This window comes from Eulemur rufifrons, chromosome 3, assembly GCF_041146395.1.
Source record: "Eulemur rufifrons isolate Redbay chromosome 3, OSU_ERuf_1, whole genome shotgun sequence".
NCBI classification, from domain to species: Eukaryota; Metazoa; Chordata; class Mammalia; order Primates; family Lemuridae; genus Eulemur; species Eulemur rufifrons.
The window spans coordinates 21,013,757-21,022,391 of NC_090985.1; positions in this window are offsets into that span (position 1 = coordinate 21,013,757).

The following is an 8,635-nucleotide window of genomic DNA, read 5'->3' on the forward strand; positions in this document are numbered from 1 at the left end:
TTGCCTGAACTGTCCAGGAAGACACATCCAACACTCAGATCAATGCAGCATGAAGTAGGAATCGTCAGGGTTTCACGGCACTAGATTTTAGTTCTCTTGCATAAATAAATTTTCCTTAATTTTTGAAATATAACCAATGTTTAATCCATCTCCTTCACAAGTTGCAAGAACCGTATTTACTTGCTCTACTCGTCACTTCCAAATTATCATGCTGGAATACAACTCTGCTTCCATGTTCCCTAAATTAACCATTTTTGACCACTTACTTAAGTTAGATGTTTGTACAATCTCCATGACACTTGAATATCACAGAAACAGGCATATTAAAGTTTCTGATGAACTTCAATTCCTCAGTTTTCTTGATTTCTAACAATACCTTCCTCCCAGAGTTAAAGAGCACTTTGTATGCAAGATCCTTTGTACATAGTAGGTACTTGATGAAGGTTAGATTTCCCTTCTGCAATCTTTCTCCATGGGCTGAAAAGTATTCCTTTACGTAGTCTTAAACCTGTCCATGCACACATCTTACATTTGAAATGCCTTGAGGGCATCTTCATTTTGTATCCCAGCGCCCAGCCTGGGTCAGGTCAACGCTGCTGCTTCTGTTCTGGCCGGTAGGAAAGGAGCTCAGGGAGGGTGAGAACAGTGTGACTTTGACAAACTCTTCAAAGGATTAAAAACTAATCTTGCTTGTATTTGCCAACCTGGACAAAACTGACAAACACTCTTTTAGACAGGTGTCATGAAGTCACATTTACTATTCTTTAAGTGGAAGTAGATCATCATAAAGGTTTTCATCCTCATTTTCATGCTGAGTAGGCTGAGAAGGAAGAGGGAGAGGTCTTACATCTTAGAGGTGGCAGAGGCAGAAGAGGTTTAGGGGGTTGGAAGGGGAGGCAGGAGAGTCAGCCACACTTGGTGTAACCTGACAGAATTACATCATAATTTGTGTCTGACATTTTTGATTGTTCATTTCTCTAAAAATGTTTCTGTAGTGTCAATCCTTCCTCCACTGTTTGCTTTAGTTTCAGTGCCCATATCATAGAAGGTTTCATGTTGTAAAAGAAGTCAAAAGCACTGTTGAATAATTGGAACCCTTCTGCCAGATTGTCTAAAGTCAATTAGTTTCTGGCTCTTCTTCTATATCTTCTTCCTCATTGTCTGGCATTGGTTCAGAAGCAATCATCTCTATCAAGTCATCTTCTGTTAATTCCTCTGGTGTGGTGTCTATTAGCTTTCCAATTTCTCCAAGATCCATATCTTGAACCCCTTCAACCCCCATCTTTTTTTTTTTTTTGCCATATCTACAATCTCTTTCATTATATCATTGATTGGCTCTGTTATAAATCCTGTGAACTCATGCACAACATCTGGGCACAGTTTTCTCTAGCAGGAATTTATTGTATCAGGATTGATGGCTTTCACAGCTTTTTCTGTAACAATGAGGGCATCTTCAATGGTTTGATCCTTCCAGACTTCATGATATTCTATCTGGGTTCTCTTCCATAATGTTGACAACCCTTTCCATAAAGTACCATGTGTAATGAGCCTTAAGGTTCTTTGTTACCCCCGATCTAGAGGCTGAATTAGAGATATTGTGCTTGAGATCACTTTGATGCCTTCAGTGTTGAACTCATAGGGTTCTGAGTGTCCAGGGGTCTGATATAAAAAGGACTATAAAAAACATTCCCTTACTGGCAAGGTACTTCTTATTTCAGGGACATAGCATCAATGAAACCAATCCAGAAAAAAAAAAAAGTGTTCTTGTTGTCTAGGACTTCTTGTTGTACAACCAAAAGACTAGAGGCTGGTGCTTATCTTTTTTCTTCAAGACTTGGGAATTAGCAGCTTTATGATAAAGGTAGTCCTGATCATAAACCCAACTGCACTTGCATAAAACAGTAGAATTAGGCTATCCCTTCCTGCCTTAAATTCTACTGCCCGCTCTCATCCTTACTAATAAATGTTCTTTGTGGCATTTTCTCCTGTAATAGGGCACTTTCATTTGCTTAAAAATCTGTTCAAGCAGATATTCTTTATTCCTTAATGATTTTCTTAAGGGTGTCTGACAACTTGTCTGCTGCCTTTTGGTCATCAGAAGCTGCTTCTATTATCTTGATATTTCTTAAGCCAAACCTCTAAAATTATCAAACCATCCTTTGCTGGAATTAAATTCTCCAGGTTTAGATCCCTCATCTTCCTTTCCCTTTAAATTGTCATATAACGACTTAGCTTTTTCTTACATCATATTAGAATCTATAGGTGTGTCTTTCTTATTGCAATCACACACCCACAAAAAAGCTGCATTTTTAAAAGAAGATAAAAAGGCATTTTGCAAAAAGTGCAAGATTTTAGTGAGTGCTGGTGTAACCACAGCAACAGCTTCATGAATTTCCTTTCCTTTTTTTTACAATGGTCCTTAATGCCAATTCATTTATCTTGAAATGGTGGGCAACCACAGCTGCAGACTTCAGTTTCCAGTACATATCAAGCAATTTAACTTTTATTGGTCATGACTTTCTTCTACTTCTTGGGAGCACTGCCAGGATCACTAGTTGTACTTTGTATGGGTCCTATGCTGCTAAGGTTTATGGTATTGCACTAGGCATGATGAAAAATACATGACAAAGATCACTTTTTACTGTGCTATGCAATTAACTGGAGAGATGAACTGCTCATACAGAGATGACTAGCATCAAATGGCATTTTAAGCAGATATTCACACTGAAGCACACCATAATAGCAATAAGAGGTAGCTATGAAATTAATGCAGTATGTACTGCAGTTAATTTGATGCAATTAGAATTTAATACTGCATCTTTGTGTTTGTTTACATTTCTCTTGACTGTAAATGGTATCACATATGGTATGTAAGTGTATGTTTAAATTTGATATATTTTAACTGTTTATTATGAATTTGTGTATATTTTATAGTAATAAATGATAAAATAGGCTAGTATCTATGTATATTTTTATCCATTCATTACATATCTAACTTTCTAAAACATTTTCTCAATATTTTTAAGCTACTAGGTTTGTCTGCAAGGTTTTTCAAATTGTCGTAAATCTACAAAAATTTTTCCATTATATTTATTGAAAAAAAATCTGTGTGTAAGTGGACCCATGCAGTTCAAAATCATATTGTTTAAGGGTCAACTTTATTTATTTCTGGGATATTGGATAAAATTTATTGGTGAAATGATCTGGGTCTGGAATTTCCCTTTGTGATATTTTTAATAATAATTTCAATTTTTCAATAATATAGGATTATTCAAAGTTTATGTTCCATCTAATGGCAGCATTAGTACTTTTTTCAAGGAGTTAGTCCATTTTATCAGGTTTGTTGAATTTATGGTATAGTTGTTAATATTTACTTATTACATTTATAGTGTCTGTAAAATATATAGAGATCTCACTTTTTTCATTCCTAATATAGGTAATATTTTCTCTTTGAGCACTCTTTCTAGGTATTTTGTTTGTTTTGTTTCTCATTTAAAAGAATCAGTTTTTGATTTGCTGATTTTCTCTTATGTATGTTCTCTATATTATTGATTTCTGATCTTATCTGTATTTCTTTTTATATTCTTATCTCAGTTTTAATATGCTCTTCTATGGTAGCTTCTTAATGTTGAATCATAGATCTAGCTCTTTATGGTTCTTTATTCTTTTCTAATATAACGATTGTAGGCTATAAACGTTACATTCATAGATTGTGCAAATTTTGATATATTGTTTTAATTAACATTCATTTCAAATAGTTTCTTATTTGTTTTGTGATTTGATTTGACCTATTAGTTATTTTTTTAGCCTTCTTAAACATATAATAATATTTAATGAGCGGGATATTCTTCTTTTTATTTCAGAATATTATGGTGGTACATACATTTTTGGTTACATTATTTGCTTCTGTACAGTTTGAGTCAAATTTATGTGTGTGCCTTCACCCAGATAGTGTGCATTGTACTGTCAGGTGTGAATTTGCCCATCCCATCCTACCCCCTCCCACCTGCTTGATTTCCATTGAGCTTTGCTTCCATATGTGCATATAAGTGTTGATCAATTAGATCCAATTTAGCATTGAGTACTTGTGGTGTGTGTTTTTCCATTGTTGTGATACTTCACTTAGAAGAATGGTCTCCAGTTCTATCCAAGTTGTTACAAAAGATACTATGGCTGATTAATACTCCATGGTATACATATACTACATCTTATTAATCCACTCATGTACTGGTGGACGCTTGGATTGTTTCCAAATTTTTGCGATCATGAATTATGCTGCTATAAACATTTGAGTGCAAGTGCCTTGTTTATAAAATGTCTTTTTTTCCATTGGATAAATACCCAGTAGTGGGCTTGCTGGATCAAATGGTCGTTATACTTTTAGTTCTTTGAAGTAACTCCATATTACTTTTCATAGAGGTTGTACCAGTTTGCAGTCCCACCAGCAGTGTATAAGTGTTCCTTTCTCTCCACTTCCATGCCAGCATCTGTTGTTCTGGGACTTTTTGATAGAGCCATTCTCTCTGGAGTTAGGTGATATCTCTTTCTGGTTTTTATTTGCATTTCCCTGATGATTAGAGACACTTAGCATTTTTTCAAGTGTTTGTTGGCCATTAGTCTATTTTCATTTGAAAAGTTTCTTTTCATGTCTTTTGCCCACTTTTTAATGGGTTTGTTTGATTTTTTTCTTGCTGATATACCTGAGTTCTTTGTAGATACTTATTATCAGCCTTTTGTCAAATGTATAGCATACAAATATTTTATTCCATTCTGTAGGTTGTCTATTTGTTCTATTGATTCTGTCCTTGGCTGTATAGAAGCTTTTTTAATTTGAAAGGTCCCATTTATTTATTTTTGTTGTTGCTGTGATTGCTTTTGGGGTCTTGTTCATAAGTCCTTCCCTAGGCCAATATCTAAGAAATTTTCTTCTAGAGTTCTTATGGTTTCATGTCTTAGGTTTAAGTCTGTTATCCATCATGAATTAATGTTTGTGACTGGTGAGAAGTGAGGATCCTGTTTCAGTCTTCTACATGTGGCTATCCAATATTCCCAGTACCCCAGTGTATGTTTTTAGCTGCTTTGTCAAAGATCAGATGGCAATATGAGGATGGTTTCATATTTGGGTTCTCTGTTCCGATCTATAGATCAATGTCTCGGTTTTTGTGCCAGTACCATGCTGTTATGGTTACTGTAGCCTTGTAGTATAGCTTGAAGTCTGGTAAATTGATGATTCCCAATTTGTTCTTATTATGTAAAGTTGCATTGGCTATTCAGGATCTTTTCTGGTTCCTTACAAAGCATAGAACTATTTTTTCTAGATCTGCAAAAAATGACATTGGAATTTTAATGGGCATTGAATTAAATGTGTAAATCACTTTGGGTAGTATAAACATTTTTACAGTGTTGATTCTGCTGATCCATAAGCATGATATGTTTTTCCATTTGTTTACATTCCCTGCAATTTCTTTCCTCAATGTTTTGTAGTTCTCCCTGTAGAAGTCTTCCACCTTAGTTAAACATATTCCTAGGTGTTTTATTTTCTTTGTTGCTGTTGTGAAAGTTATTACATCTTTGATTTGATTCTCAGCTTGACTGTTGTTGGTGTATGAAAGCTACTGACTTGCATACATTGATTTTGTAACCTGAGACTTTGCTGGATTTATTTATCAATTTCAAGAGTCTCTTGATTGAATCTTTGGGGTTTTTTTAGATATAAGATCATATCATCAGCAAAGAGCAATAGTTTGAAATCTTTTTTTCCCATTTGGATACAGTTGATTTCCTTCTCTTACCTGATTGCTCTGGCTAGGACTTCCAGTACTATGTTGACTAGAAATGATGATAGTAGGCCATCATGTCTGGTTGCAGTACTAAGCAGGAATGCTTTCACTTTTTCCTCATTCAGTATGGTGTTGGCTGTGGGTTTGTCGTATATGGCTTTTGTAATTTTGATGTATAACCCATCTATGCCTATTTTGTTAAGTGTTTTTATCATAAAAGGGTGCTGTATTTTGTCCAATGCTGCTTCTTAATCTATTGAGAGTAACATATGGTCTTTGCTTTTGCTTCTATTTGTGTGGTGAATTACATTTATAGATTTGCATATGTTGAACCATCCTTGCATCACTGGGATGAAATTTACTTGATTTACCACTTGATTGTGGTAAATTATTTTTTTGATGTGCAGCTGAATTCTGGTTTCCTAAGATCTTATTGAGAATTTTTGTATCTACATTCATAAGAGATATTGATGTGTAGTTTTCTTTTCTTGTTGTGTCCTTTCCTGGCTTTGATATCAAGGTGATATTGGCTTCATAGAACTAGTTGGGGAGGATTCCTTCCTTCTTGATGTTATGAAATAATTTCTACAGCATAGATACCAGTTCTTCTCTGTAGGTGTGGTAAAATTGGGGTGTGAAACCATCTGGTCCAGGACTTTTTTTGTTGGAAGGGTTTTTTTATTGCTGCTTCTATTTTGGTGTTTGATATTGTCTGTTCAGGAGAGCTATTTCTTCCTGATTGAGCCTAGGGAGATTGTATGTTTCCAAAAATTTGTCCATTTCTTCCACATTTTCAAGTTGGTGAGCATAGAAATTTTTATAGCATTCAGAGATGATATTTTGTATTTCTGTGACATCAGTTGTGATTTCTCCTTTTTCATTTCTGAGCTTATTAGAGTCCTTTCTTTTCTGTTTCTGGTTAATCTAGTGAGTGGCCTGTCAATTTTGTTTATCTTTTCAAAGAACCAACTTTTTGTTTAATTAATCTTCTGTATAATTCTTTGGTTCTTGATTTCATTGAGTTCTGGTCTGATTATAGTTATCTCTTTTCTTCTGCTGGTTTTGAGATTGGTTTGCTCTTCCTTTTCTAGTTCCTTCAGATTATTCATTAGATTGTTGATTTGTGACCTTTCTGTCTTTTGGATGTGGGCATTTAAGAGTATGGATTTTACATGATATCTTATCATAGTTTTTGTTTGTTTGTTTTTTGAGAGAGTCTCACTCTGTTGCTCAGGATAGAGTGCCGTGGCATCAGTGTAGCTCACAGTAACCTCAAACTACTGGGCTGAAGCGATCCTTCTGCCTCAGCCTCCTGAGTAGCTGGGACTACAGGCATGCACCACCATGCCCAGCTAATTTTTTTCTATATATATCTTTAGTTGTCCAGCTAATTTCTTTCTATTTTCAGTAGAGATGGAGTCTCGCTCTTGCTGGTCTCAAACTCTTGATCTTGGATGGGTAATATCAAAAAGACAAGAGATAAGTGTTGGAAAGAATGTAGAAAAATGGGAACCCTTGCACATTGTTGGTGTGGATATAAATTAGCAAAGCCATTATGGAAAACAGTATAGAGTTCCTCAAAAACATAAAAATAGTGGCTGTTCTTAGGTTAGATGTCATCCTTGATCTTATCATAAACTTTTAATATTGATGTAAATTATGTTCTGGATATCTTCATTTCATACAAAGTTCTTATGCATGTTAGACAGACTCGTTCATGTAGGAAATAAACTTGCATCTTTTACAGCTAACAAAACAAAACAAAAAAACCTTAAAAATAGAATTACCATATGACCCAGTAATTCCACTTCTAGGCATATATCCAAAGGAAATGAAATCAGTATATCTAAGCAAGGTATGCACTCCTCATATTTGTTGCAGCATTATTCATGATAGCCAAGATATGGAATCAACCTAAGTGTCCATCAGTAGATGAATGGACACAGAAAATGTGGTATACATACTCAAGGGAATACTGTTCAGCCTTTAAAAAGGAGGAACTTCTGTCATTTGTGACAGCATGGATGAACTTGGAGGACATTATGGTCAGTGTAATAAGCCAGGCAGAGAAAGACAAATACCGTGTGATCTCACTTATATGTGGAATCTGAAAAACTTGAACTCATAGAAGCAGAGAGTAGAATGGTTGTTACCAAAGGCTGTTGGGGAGGAAGGCTGTTGGGGAGATGTTTGTCAAAGAATATACAATTTCAGTTAGACAGGAAGAGTAAATCCAGGAGATCTATTATACAACATGGTGATTATAATTAATAACAATGTACTGTATAATAGAAAATCACCAAGACTAGATTTCAAATGTTCTCACCACAAGAAATTATAAGTACATCAGGTAATAGGTATGTTAATTAGCCTGATTTAGTCCTTTCACAATGTATACATATATCAAAACATGTTGTATACTATAAATATTTGCAATTTTAATTTATCAATTAAAAAGTACAGACAGCCTTTCCCAGGAATAGCTAAAATTCTTCCTTCTCTATCACCTCTAAATGGGCAGTCCAATACCAAAACTAAACTTCAGCATTAAATAAGAATACTTGAGAACTCTGAACAATTTAGATATTCTTCTCATCCAGGTACAAATTTCTCAATCATAAGGAAAGAAATGCTATTCTACAGAGAAAATAGTTAAAGGACACTTTTCCTGACTTATGTGTTTCCCTCCAATTGTCCAGTTGTTAATACACTATCAATAAATTAGCCATATTTGTTATTAATATTTAAAAAAGAGTATGGATTTTCCTCCAGAAAGTACTCAGACCTGCATTATATACTGATCAACTCAATAGACATCCACCAGTATAAAATCATCTAAAAACTAAGGTTCAGAG